The sequence below is a fragment of the Neomonachus schauinslandi genome, chromosome 4 (assembly GCF_002201575.2).
Source record: "Neomonachus schauinslandi chromosome 4, ASM220157v2, whole genome shotgun sequence".
Lineage (NCBI taxonomy): Eukaryota > Metazoa > Chordata > Mammalia > Carnivora > Phocidae > Neomonachus > Neomonachus schauinslandi.
Genome location: NC_058406.1, coordinates 41145516 through 41157310, shown reverse-complemented (window position 1 = coordinate 41157310; position 11795 = coordinate 41145516). Strand labels below are relative to the sequence as shown.

Here is an 11795-nt window from a genome sequence, read left to right as displayed (position 1 = left end):
TCCCTCTCCCTCTGCCTGCCTGTCTGCCTACTTGCAATCTCTCTCTCTCTGTCAAATAAATAAAATCTTAAAAAAAATAAGACTTTATGGTCATGCTAGAGTATTCACAGCTCCTCTCCCTGGGACTGGCTTTGTTCTGGGTACTAGACATATACAGAATTGAATCAGACTTTAATGTATCTTAATCCTTGGGCACCTGGGTGGCTCAGTTGATTAAGCAGCTGCCTTCTGCTCAGGTCATGATCCCGGGGTCCTGGGATGGAGCCCTGCCCCCCAGTCCAGCTTCCTGCTCAGCAGGAAGTCTGCTTCTCTCTCTCTCTCCTTCTGCCCCTCCCACTGCTCATTCTCTCTCTCTCTCAAATAAATAAAAAAAAATGATAAATTAAGTACCTTAATCTCAGGCCTTACATAGGTCATCGGGTGGCGTAGAGACACTTTGACAATGGCAATGCAGCATGATAAATACGATGATAGAGGTAAGAAGAGATTTTCATGGGAATTCACAGGAGAGGTATTTAAGGAGTAAAAATAATTTAAAAAAATATTTTAAAAGATTTTATTTATTTGTTAATTTGACAGAGAGAGAGAGAGAACACAAGCAGGGGGAGCAGCAGAGGGAGAGGGAGAAGCAGGCTCCCCGCTGAGCAGGGAGCCCGATGTGGGACTCGATCCCAGGATCCTGGGATCATGACCTGAGCCGAAGGCAGATGCTTAACCAACTGAGGCACCCAGGTGCCCCAGGAGTAAAAATAATTTAATTTTATTTCCTTTTAAGTTATTTCCTATTGCCTCCAAACTCATATTAGATCAGTCAATTGTAGTACTAAGTTTAGATTAATGTTATTTTGGGGCATACAGAAAAATGGTTTAGCCACTTAGGCAACCAAGAAATTGCTAGTACAGTTCTTACTTATGACCTCCATACGACATTTTCCTTTCCTTTTCACAAACTCTCACTCATTCTTTAAGATTCTGCTGAACTCCCCTCTCTCATTTTAGCCCAGGTAGAATTAGAAATCTGTTTTTTTTTTTTTTTCTCTGTATTCCCTCTAGACTTTTTTTCCCCACTAGATTTCTTAAGCATAGAGATTTTGTCTTGTTCATGCTTCAGTCAGTGATTCAACAAATATTTATCAAACATCTACTATGTGCTGGTCATCAGGATAGGTGCTGCAGATTCATTGATAACCTGGATAAGACTCAGTCCTTGCTCTCACAGAGCTATAGCCCAGTACAGAAGGCAGACAACTAAGTGAGCAAGTACAGTAGGTATGACAAATGCTATGATAAGGAAAAGTATAAAGTGCCACAGGGGACCCAGAGCAGGGGTACCTACCTTAATAGGGGTATAATGGAAGGCTTTCAGAAGGAAGTAATTTAAGCTAAGAAGTGAAGGATAGGCATGAATTAGTCAGGCAAAGTGGCAGTCATGGATCCAGAGCTGAGAGAGAACACAACACATTTAAGAAACTCAAAGAAATAAAAATTAAAAAAAAAAAAAAAAAAAGAGGGGCGCCTGGGTGGCTCAGTCGGTTAAGCGTCTGCCTTCGGCTCAGGTCATGATCCCAGGGTCCTGGGATCAAGCCCCGCATCGCGCTCCCTGCTCAGCGGGAAGCCTGCTTCTCCCTCTCCCTCTGCCCGCCGCTCTGCCTACTTGCGCTCTCTCTATCTCTCTGTCAAATAAATAAATAAATAAATAAATAAGAAAGAAAGAAAATGAAAGAAGTTTACAGAACACTAGAGCTAGTAGAGATGCATGGTGGGGCGGGGGGCGGGGGTCAGGTAGAGAGAAAAAGAAGGGAACAATTAGAGATAGGTGTTTAACATGATGGTGTACACATAGAAAACACTATGTAAATATTTGTTGGATGAATGAATGAGCCATTCCAAAACCTGATAAAGTGAGACCTTTGGGAAAGCCAAGTTTGTGCGTGATTTTGTTCCCTTGTTCTCTGGGAGGCATTGTAGTATGTTGGTTAAAAGCCTGGTCTCTGGCACCAGCTGCTTAGATTTGAATCTTGGCTTTCACAATTAATAGCTGAGGTCACCCTAGACAAATTACATAATCTCTTTTGTGTCATTTACCTTATCTGTTAAGTTAGAGAAGATAATGCTTCTTAGGATTGTTGTCAAGATTAAACGAGTTAATACTTGTAAAGCATTGGAACAGAGCCTAGAACTAAGCACTGTGTAAGTGTTTGCTATTATTCATCCATTCATCAAAACATTTATTGCGGGCCAAGTATTGTGCTAGATGCTGTGTAAATAAGATGTGGCTCCAGTCATGGAGGAGGACCATAAAATCTGGTGAGGAAGAAAATTCATAAATAATTACAACACAATACCATCAAATGAGGTGATGGGGTAAGTGCTGCAGAACTGAAGAGAGAGAGACTCATTCTCTCCAAAGAAGCCAAGGGAAACTTCAGAGGGTAGAATGCATTTAAGTTGGGTGACACAAAATGAACAGATTGCCAGCAAAGAAAGGCAATAGGATTTATCAGGCCAAGGAAGCACCATGTTGGAAAGGTTTAATAGGATGCAGGCCTAAAGCATGTTTAGCAAATGGCAAGGAGCACTTGAGCATCTATTTTGGTCTGTGCTAGGCATTTTTTATAAGTTATTTCCTTTACTTTTCATAAAAACTGTTCCTTGTGTGCCTCTTCCTCTTAAAACTCATATAGTCCTTACTATTGCAGTGACTTTATATATATTAACTATATATACTTATGACAACTGTGTGAAATAAGTACCATTATTATTCCCATTTTACAGATGAGGAAATTGAGGCAAAAAGGTCAAGTTCATCATTCAAAGTCATACAGAATTGAAGCAGCAGTGCCAAAATGCAAACTCACAGTTTGACTCCAGAATTTGTGCTCTTAACCACTATTCTTATTCTGCCCCCTCCATACTCCCATCCACTAGTTGTTTTTGATCTGCTATGGACGTAGAAACTAGATGTCCAAACTTGTTGGAACTGCATGTAAAGTAAGAGTTGAAAGTCACATTTGGGAGCAAAGTGCATGCATAAACTCTACAGCATATGTAGTCTGCACAAGACTGAGCACAAAATGCTTAAAAATAACTCCTTTCCCTCTGCCTCTCCCACTTGCTGTAGCCAGTAAAGGTGGGGGTGGGGGAGAGGTGGATGTTTATTGAATTACACAGGATGTCTCAGGCCACACATGTGTCTCTGGGGGTCCATTTTAAATCTGGATCCTCCAATCAGCAAGCTGCTCTTCTCTGGAAACAAAAAAAGGTTTAAAATACTCCCTTTACTGTAGGGGAGGACAAAAATGGGCAGAAAATTGCAACACAGACAAGACGTGACAAAAAGAGTTAGGATTATCTAGAGCCAGGCAGAGCCAAATTAATTCACAAAGACATACATCAGTTTCAGGGGACGATGAGGATTAAGAAAGGAGAGCTTTGCTGACTTACTGGAGGAAGAAAACTTCCTCAGAAATATGATTGATTAAGACTGTATGTAAAGTGAACCCTTAGCAAATGCAACCATGGAGATTTAGATTAAAGGTCCCAGACAAGAGAATCAGCAAAACTTAGGCAGTATAGTAAGAAAGTCCAAATCAGACCTGAGGCATTCACATTAGTTAAGAGCTTTCCCTAATTTTTTTTTTTTTTTTTTATGGAGGAGGAACTGAAAGTCTAAACCAGAACCTATTAAACTACCTTTGAAGATCTTATACAGATTTATGTGTAAGTCAATGGGCAGTGAACTGTATACTCTCATTTCAGAGCGCAAGTTCAGTCTTTCTTAGTGAACCCTTATAAGACCTTCATAAGGTCTCCAGTTAAAAAAAAATCCTTCTATGTATGACCTATAGGTAGCAATCTGCATGGCTAGACCCTACCTGATGTGTAGTCAAAATTCTGGCTCCCTGGATGGGCAAAAAGAGGAGAAGACCTCTTTTTAGTCTGAGTGTAACATAACGAACACAAACTTCCTGACAACTCTGAGGATGTTCAGAGTTCTTGCTTTGTGAAATTGCTTGAAAGCTAGATTCTGGATAGGTGAATTTATAGCAACATTATGTCCCAGATTTTTGAAGACAGCCCAGATTTGAAATGTCCTATCTTGTTGTAACGGTAAGTATGCTTATAAACTTGTGCTCTCACGTATCCTAATTTGGATAGAGAGGAAAATATGGGCATGATATAAGTGATACTTTCTTGGACTTAATGATGAGGATAAATACCAGAAGGATGTTATGCTTGGGTTTAGAGAGATAAGAGTGCTAGGAGTATTCCTAAGAATACTTGGTATATACTTGCTAACAGGGTGTAAAAAAGCTGTTTTGGATGTGAAAGAGGCTGGAAGAAACTCCTGCAAAATTGAGGATGTTGTATGTGCCATTTGGAGATAATAGAAAAGTCCAAGAGAGAGAAATCTGGGGACAAAATAAAGAGAGTCTGCTCCTAGTGAAGGTCGGTTGTGTCCCCATGGAAGAGGAAAAGTTTGACAAAGCCAAAAGGACAGAGAGAGTGAAAGAAAGTTATACAAAGGCACAGAGGGAGAGAGAGAGAAAAAGAGAATAGCATTAAAAGAGTTTAGAGAAAATCTTAAAAGAGACTCAGGAAGGTAAGAGAGAAGGCGGGGTTGGGGGGGTGCTGGAGAGGAAGAACAGCTAGGGAGAACCACAGCATTAGAGTGAGGATGGGGTGGGGGTGGGCTGAGTTAGAGCAAGCAAGCCGGCAAGGGCGAGAGAGACAAAGGGGAAGCTTGGAGTTTCTCTCAAGATTGTGAAAGTCTGGGGGAGAGTTGGGAGAGATCTAAGGCTTGGAAAGGATTCTGGAACTGGACTAAGGACTGTCCAAACAAGAAAAACTCAGAGCTGCATTTACTGTCTGCTAGAACTGGTGATCCCTCCAGGGATCCCCTAGAGAGCTTCACCCTCCCCAAAGTTGTAAGTGATCTTGGGTCATATCCTCCCGGGAATTTTGGATACCCAGCCAGATGTTTTGTTGATGTTGTCTAACTTTAAGGAACTCTCTCTCTAAAACATTGTCGACTTGCAAGGTGGGGGTACTTAGTGGTTTAAAAGGTGTGTTTCTTAGGTTCTTGGGAAACATCAAAGTAAGTAAAGCGTGGAAGTCCCCACTTCTTCCCAAATCTGGGACTCCTATGCTACCAGCCAGTATTTAATTTTTGAAGGAAACTACATTTGTAGTTACTACAGCCTTTGCTCAGAGATTCTGAGAAGCCTGCCCTTTTTAAAGCTTGGAAATGTTTAGTTGGTTTTCTCTCCCACATAACAGTGCAGTGGAATTTAGGACAAACCCTTTAAAAATCAATTTGGCAGTATATATTAATTTAAAAAATTTTTTTAATTTAAAAACTTAAAAATTTTCACACTACTTAATATAGAAGTCCCACATTGAGAATTTTCTCCTAGGAAATGGCCTCATAGTGCTTTATACATTTATGCAAAAGGCATCATTTGTAATAGCAAAAAATTAGAAGTCACTTAAATGCCTAACAATAAGGGACTGGTTAAGAAAATTCAGGTACCTTCTCTTATATATTTTGGAGCTGCTAAAACTATATTTACAAAATTCTTAGTGATGTGGAGAAAAAAGATAAAACATCAGGTAAAAAACTACATACAAAGTGTGATCTAAACTATGTTAAAATGCATATTTAAAAAAGGACTGGAAGGAAATATGCCAAAAAATTGCTTAGATTAGGGATCATAAGATAGTGGGGTTGTGGTTTATTATTGTTATTTTCTTCTTCTTCTTCTTTTTAAGATTTTATATATTTATTTGACAGAGAGAAAGAAAGTGAGAGAGGGAATACAAGCAGGGGGAGTGGGAGAGGGAGAAGCAGGCTTCCCGCTGAGCAGGGAGCCTGATGCGAGGCTCAGGGCTCTATCCCAGAACCCTGGGATCATGACCTGAGCCAAAGGCAGAGGCTTAACCAACTGAGCCACCCAGGTGTCCCTTGTTATTTTCATCTTATGTTTTCTTACATTTTCCAGATTCTGCAAAGAGCATGTAATACTATTATGTTTGGAAAAAAATAAAAGTTTAGTTTTAGAAGTTTAAGAAATCAGAGAACTAAATGTTTGCAAACATATAAATCTTTTAGTTGAAAGTAATTTTACAAAAGTAATTTTACAAAAACAATTGTTAAAAGAAATGACATAAAACTTTTATTTTTACTTTATTTTATTTATTTAATTTTTACAGTCATTTTTAAAAATTGAATTAGTACTGGGGCACCTGGGTGTGTTTGTAATGGGAGGTAATATGAACCAACGGTTATTCAAATTTACTTTCCACTTCTTCCACCTCTCACCAAGAGAAAGATTAGAAAGGAAACAGCAATGTCACAATCAGAACTCCCTCTCTGAAGCAAGAGTGGACCATGACCTTACCTTTAACCTGTTTCCTAGACATTATTTGGAAGTAGGCCAGAGTTTCACTTAAACCCTCCTTTCCCTCTGGATCCCTTTAGAAGGAGATGTCTATGAAGTCAAGGGCAGATAACTCAAAATTATTTTAGCCCTTATCAAGGTTTAAGTTTCTAAAAAGTTATCATAATTCTTGAAGACCAACCTGTAACTACACCTCAACCTTAACCAGACGGTTCTAGGGGGAGAATGCAATAATAGACAGTCTTGAGGTCCTGTTACTATGGTTCCCTTAACAAATCAGTCCATAGAGTCCAAACAGTTCCTTCTGGGATAAGGAAGGATACATGCACAGCAAGGGTTGGAGAAAATAGATCAGGACCCACTCCTCCCTGCATGTGTCAGTCAGCCTTTACTGGTCTTCTGCTTAGGTCCTAAGAGGCAATATCCAGGTGGAGGTGGGAAGAGGTAACTCCTTATGAAGTAAGACACAGTATGAAGGCATCTAGCAAGGCAGTCCTATAGGAAAATGCTTAGGCATGACACTGTCTTTTTTTTAAGATTTTATTTATTTATTTGACAGAGGGAGAGATAGCGAGAGAGGGAACACAAGCAGGGTGAGTGGGAGAGGGAGAAGCAGGCTTCCCGCTGAGCGGGGAGCCCGATGCGGGGCTCGATCCCAGGACCCTGGGATCATGACCTGAGCGGAAGGCAGACGCTTAAAGACTGAGCCACCCAGGCGCCCGACACTGTCTTTCATACACAAAAAATTATGTTCTCTCCCCCATCTTAATCCCAACAGAGGAACCCCACCAGATCCTTCTCTGGATCTCCTAAAAGAACAAGGAAAAAACAAACAAACAGGAAAAAGAAAAACTTGGGGCACCTGGGTGGCTCAGTCCATTAAGCATTTGCCTTAAACTTAGGTCATGATCCCAGGGTCCTGGGATAGAGTCCCACATCAGGCTCCCTGCTCAGCGGGGAGTCTGCTTCCCCCTTTCCCTCTTCCTGCCGCTCCCCCTGCTTGTGCATGCTCTTTCTCTCTCTCTCTCTCAAATAAATATCTTTAAAAACAAACAAACAAAACAAAAGGACAGATCTTGTTGTTAAGAATATCCAAAAAGGACTGACTGGAAGGGGCTGCCCCCTCATGAAGGGCCAGAGGTGGCGACAGTATAGATGTTTACCATCACAGAGCTTTGACTGCCCAACCGAAGGAACAGGGGCATTCAATAGGGTACTGCAGTCAGATGACAGATGGCCCAGTCTTGCTCCTTGGCTCCTAGTATTAATCCATTAACATTGAGGGCAGCTGGAAGAGGTCCCCTCTGGGCTCAGCTTTAAAATCAGTCTCCTGCACAGCCATTATGCTCTTCTATAATTCAGGCCCACCCCTGGCATGGGAGGTAGGTAGTGACCTGGCATAATGACCAAGTCAAACACGGGGAATGGCAAGGTAACTAGTAACTCAGTAGGAAAATGACTGCCCACCAAACTGCTGTTCCAGCATAATATATCCAGATATGAATCTTGCAGTTTAAGAGATTTGTGCATAGTTGCAGAGGCCCTAGCCACTTCTCAAGGGATCATAAATAAATCCTCAGCCTGCCTGGATAACCAAGTTGTCCATTTACCAAGCCTATGCCATCGGGTGGGGTGCAAGATAAAGGGTTTTATTTAGCAAAAGGTTAGCCCTTGTCTCCAAGTCCATGCACTGTAAATGCTGGACCAAAGTTAGCCCTTGTCTCTAAGTCCATGCACTGTAAATGCTGGACCTTTGGAAAACTGGTAGCTTTGACCTTTCCTTTTTGTTGGAGCCAAGATCACAGAGCTTCCCCTACCAGATTCAGTTGTAATTCTTTTTCTTGGTTTTCCCAAATTGTAATTGTTAATATCTAGATCTCATACCTGACTTTCATTTGTCTTGGAAAAGTCGCATTCAGAGGCTCAGAGATCAGAGGAGCAGTCCCACTGAGGACCAGTGATTAAGGCCTGACCATCAACTATGTCCCAACTGTCAGTTATCCAGAAAGCCCTTGGTATCAGGCAGCCAGAAAGGCTGGAGAACCAAAGGATTCCTGGGTACACAGCTGCTCACCTGTGCACTGGGGACAGTGACGGAGGGGGGCAGGGGTGTCTGTATGGGGGGGTGGATCTTGAGTACTTCCTGGTGTAGAGATCAACCTGCATGGTACAGTGCACAGGATGCATGGCTCCTCCTGCCCAAGGTTTCAAAGCTGATTCCAGGTAATATAAAAGGATCCTAATTCCTAAATTATCCACTTTAGGATGGATCAGGGCACCTGGGTGGCTCAGTCAGTTAAGTGGCTGCCTTTGGCTCAGGTTGTGATCCCAGAGTCCTGGGATTGAGCCCCACATTGGGCTCCCTGCTCAGCGGGGAGTCAGCTTCTCCTTCTCTCTCCGCCCTTCTCCCCCTGCTTGTGCTCTGTCTCCCACTCTCTCTCTCTCAAATAAATAAATAAAATCTAAAAAAAAAAAAAAAAAGGCTAGTATCTTCATTGGGAATTGGGACTTTTGTCTGATTTTTTCCCCCCTACTTAGATACCTAACTTCTCCAAACCACAGGGCCAGTCTATATTATTGTCCTGGTCACCCTCTGACCCTCTCATGTTGCAGCTACTGGAATTCTGGGAGTGAGCATTGTAGCTGCTGATCAGGCCCATTCCCAGATGCTCGAGGAAGGGAGCAAAGTGCGAGGCACCCGCTCCCCTGTCCTCCACTGGCTGAATGCCGAAATCCTTCACACTACCAGTTTCTGTGAACTGCAGGTAGAAGTAGCCACACTCCCCCGTGCCCCGTGCCCTTCAAAGCAGAAGCCCAAACAAGAATCCTCTGTTAGGTCTACGTATCTCTCCTGAGCAGTTGGCCTCTAGCTTGTTAGTATCCAGGTTAGCCAACGAGGTTTCCTCCGTTTTCATTGGTAAACCACTGTGCAGAGGGCGCTCTTATCACTCACGGCAGCACCCGCAGCAACGCGTTGGGCTCCTCGGGGCGCGCCCGGGCCTCGAAGTCTGTCAGGGCCGTGTCCTCGGGCGGCGGGGGACCGGGACGGGGGTGGGGCGGGGAGGGGTCCGCCGGGCGGCCAGCGGCGTCTGCCGGGGCGGGGTGCGGGGGGGTCAAGTCTTTCAGTTTCTTCTGGCGTCTCCCCGGGTCTGGGGCTTTGAGCTCCGGCTGGCCCGGGACTCACCGCCAAATGGTCTCCGCGCCTCAGCCAGCAGCTCCCTAAAACTTTTATTTTTTTAAAAATAGTATTTTTTAATTTTTATTTTATTAAAAATAGAACTTAACCTTGAAAACACAAGTGGTCATGAAGAAATGCTTATGATTTAAGGTTAAGTGCAAAGGGGCCAAAATAATTAAGACTACAGCTATTTAGTCCAACAGTGTAAGCGACTATACTCAGCTCACAGTATACGGGAGGCACCGGTAAAAGGACATCCCAATGCATACTGCCCTCTTGCAGTGGCTAGCTCTTGAACCTCTCATCCTTGGCGCTCTTGCCCTTTACTTCTTCATTTTATTTATTTTTAATTAATTTATTAAAAAAAATTTTTTTAAGTACGCTTAAAAACGGGCATTCCCCTGGAACTCACAACCCCAAAATCAAGAGTTGAGTGTGCCACAAATTGAGCCAGCCAGCCAGTCAGGCACCCAACTTCCTCATTTTAGACGTGTATTTCTTGGGGCACCTGGGTGGCTCAGTCGGTTGAACACCTGCGCAGGTGGTGTCAGAGGGGAGTCTGCTTTCTCTCTCTCCCTCTGCCCCTCCCCCTGCTCATGCTCTCTCTCTCTCTCTCTCTCTCTCTCTCTCTCTCTCGCTCACTCTCTCTTTAAAAAAAAAAATCTAGAAGTGTATTTCTGACTTGGTTTTCATTTAGATTCTGCCCTACTCCTGCCAAAATATACCCAGAGACTACTTTTGGTAATGCCTCTCCATATCTGACCTAGCCCCTGGTACTCTCCTTTTTTTTTTTTTTTAAGATTTTATTTATTTATTTGAGAGAGAGAGAAAGCGCGCCTGTGCACATGAGCACAAGCACGAGCAGGGGGGAGGGGCAGAGGGAGAGGGAGAAGCAGGCTCCCCGCTGGACAGGGAGCCAGATGTGGGGCCTCAGTCCAAGGACCTGGGATCATGACCTGAGCTGAAGGCAGATGCTTAATCCACTGAGCCACCCAAGCGCCCCACCTGGTACTCTCCTATAAGCATGAGCCACCTGCCTTATCTTGAAGAGTTGTTAAAAAAAGAGAAAAGAAAAGACAAGACAAGGCATAGGAAATTCAGTATACCAAAAGGCTAATAATACTGTGGTGGGATTATTGGTAGTTTATGCCACTTTTCTTTAGGCTTGAAATTTTACAATATGGTTATGATAGGTCTAGAACAAAAATACTTGAAGTTTGAATTAAAGTCACTCTGTGCTTTCACAGGTAACTTTTGAATTCTCCTCCATTTCATGATTTTTAAAGATAGATATAAAATTGATATCCCTTTAGCCAAGAAGATACGGGGTCTGAGATTCTAGCTAGGTCAGAGAAAGATCTTTCTCCAAAGCAGATTCTGTATAGCCAAAATAGAGATATAAGCAGGGGCGCCTGGGTGGCTCAGTCGTTGAGCATCTGCCTTCGGCTCAGGTCGTGATCCCAGGGTCCTGGGATCGAGCCCCACATCGGGCTCCCTGCTCGGCGGGAAGCCTGCTTCTCCCTCTCCTGCTCCCCTGCTTGTGTTCCCGCTCTCGCTATCTCTCTCTCTGTCAAATAAATAAATAAAATCTTAAAAAAAAAATTTAAAAAATAGAGATATAAGCATATACTTCTCTCTCTCTCTTTTTTATCTTAAAAAAAAAAATTAAAAAATAGAGATATAAGCATATACTTCTCTCTCTCTCTTTTTTATCTTAAAAAAAATTTAAAAAATAGAGATATAAGCATATACTTCTCTCTCTCTCTTTTTTATCTTAAAAAAAAATTTAAAAAATAGAGATATAAGCATATACTTCTCTCTCTCTCTCTTTTTTTTTTAAAGATTTTATTTATTTATTTGACAGAGAGAGAGACAGCGAGAGCGGGAACACAAGCAGGGGAGTAGGAGAGGGAGAAGCAGGCTTCCCGCCGAGCAGGGAGCCCGATGTGGGGCTCGATCCCAGGACCCTGGGATCACGACCTGAGCCGAAGGCAGACGCTCAACGACTGAGCCACCCAGGCGCCCCTAAGCATATACTTCTCTTACCTCAAAACTTGAGATACCCCCCAATGCCTGCAGGATCAAGTCCAAGCTCTTTAATATGGCTCCCAAGACCCCTCACGATCTACTGTCATTCTATCTCTCCAATTTTATCTCCCAGTAATCTGCTAACCTTTTTCTTTCTTCCTTACCCTATGTTATATCAGACTACTTCC

The 11795-nt window shown here is 42.8% G+C and overlaps 1 pseudogene; it reads right to left on the bottom strand.

Annotated features, from left to right (window-relative positions):
• Positions 1–9014: 9014 nt before the first annotated feature.
• On the bottom strand, positions 9015–9316 carry LOC110575457 (annotated as a pseudogene).
• Between the last annotated feature and the right edge of the window lie 2479 nt (positions 9317–11795).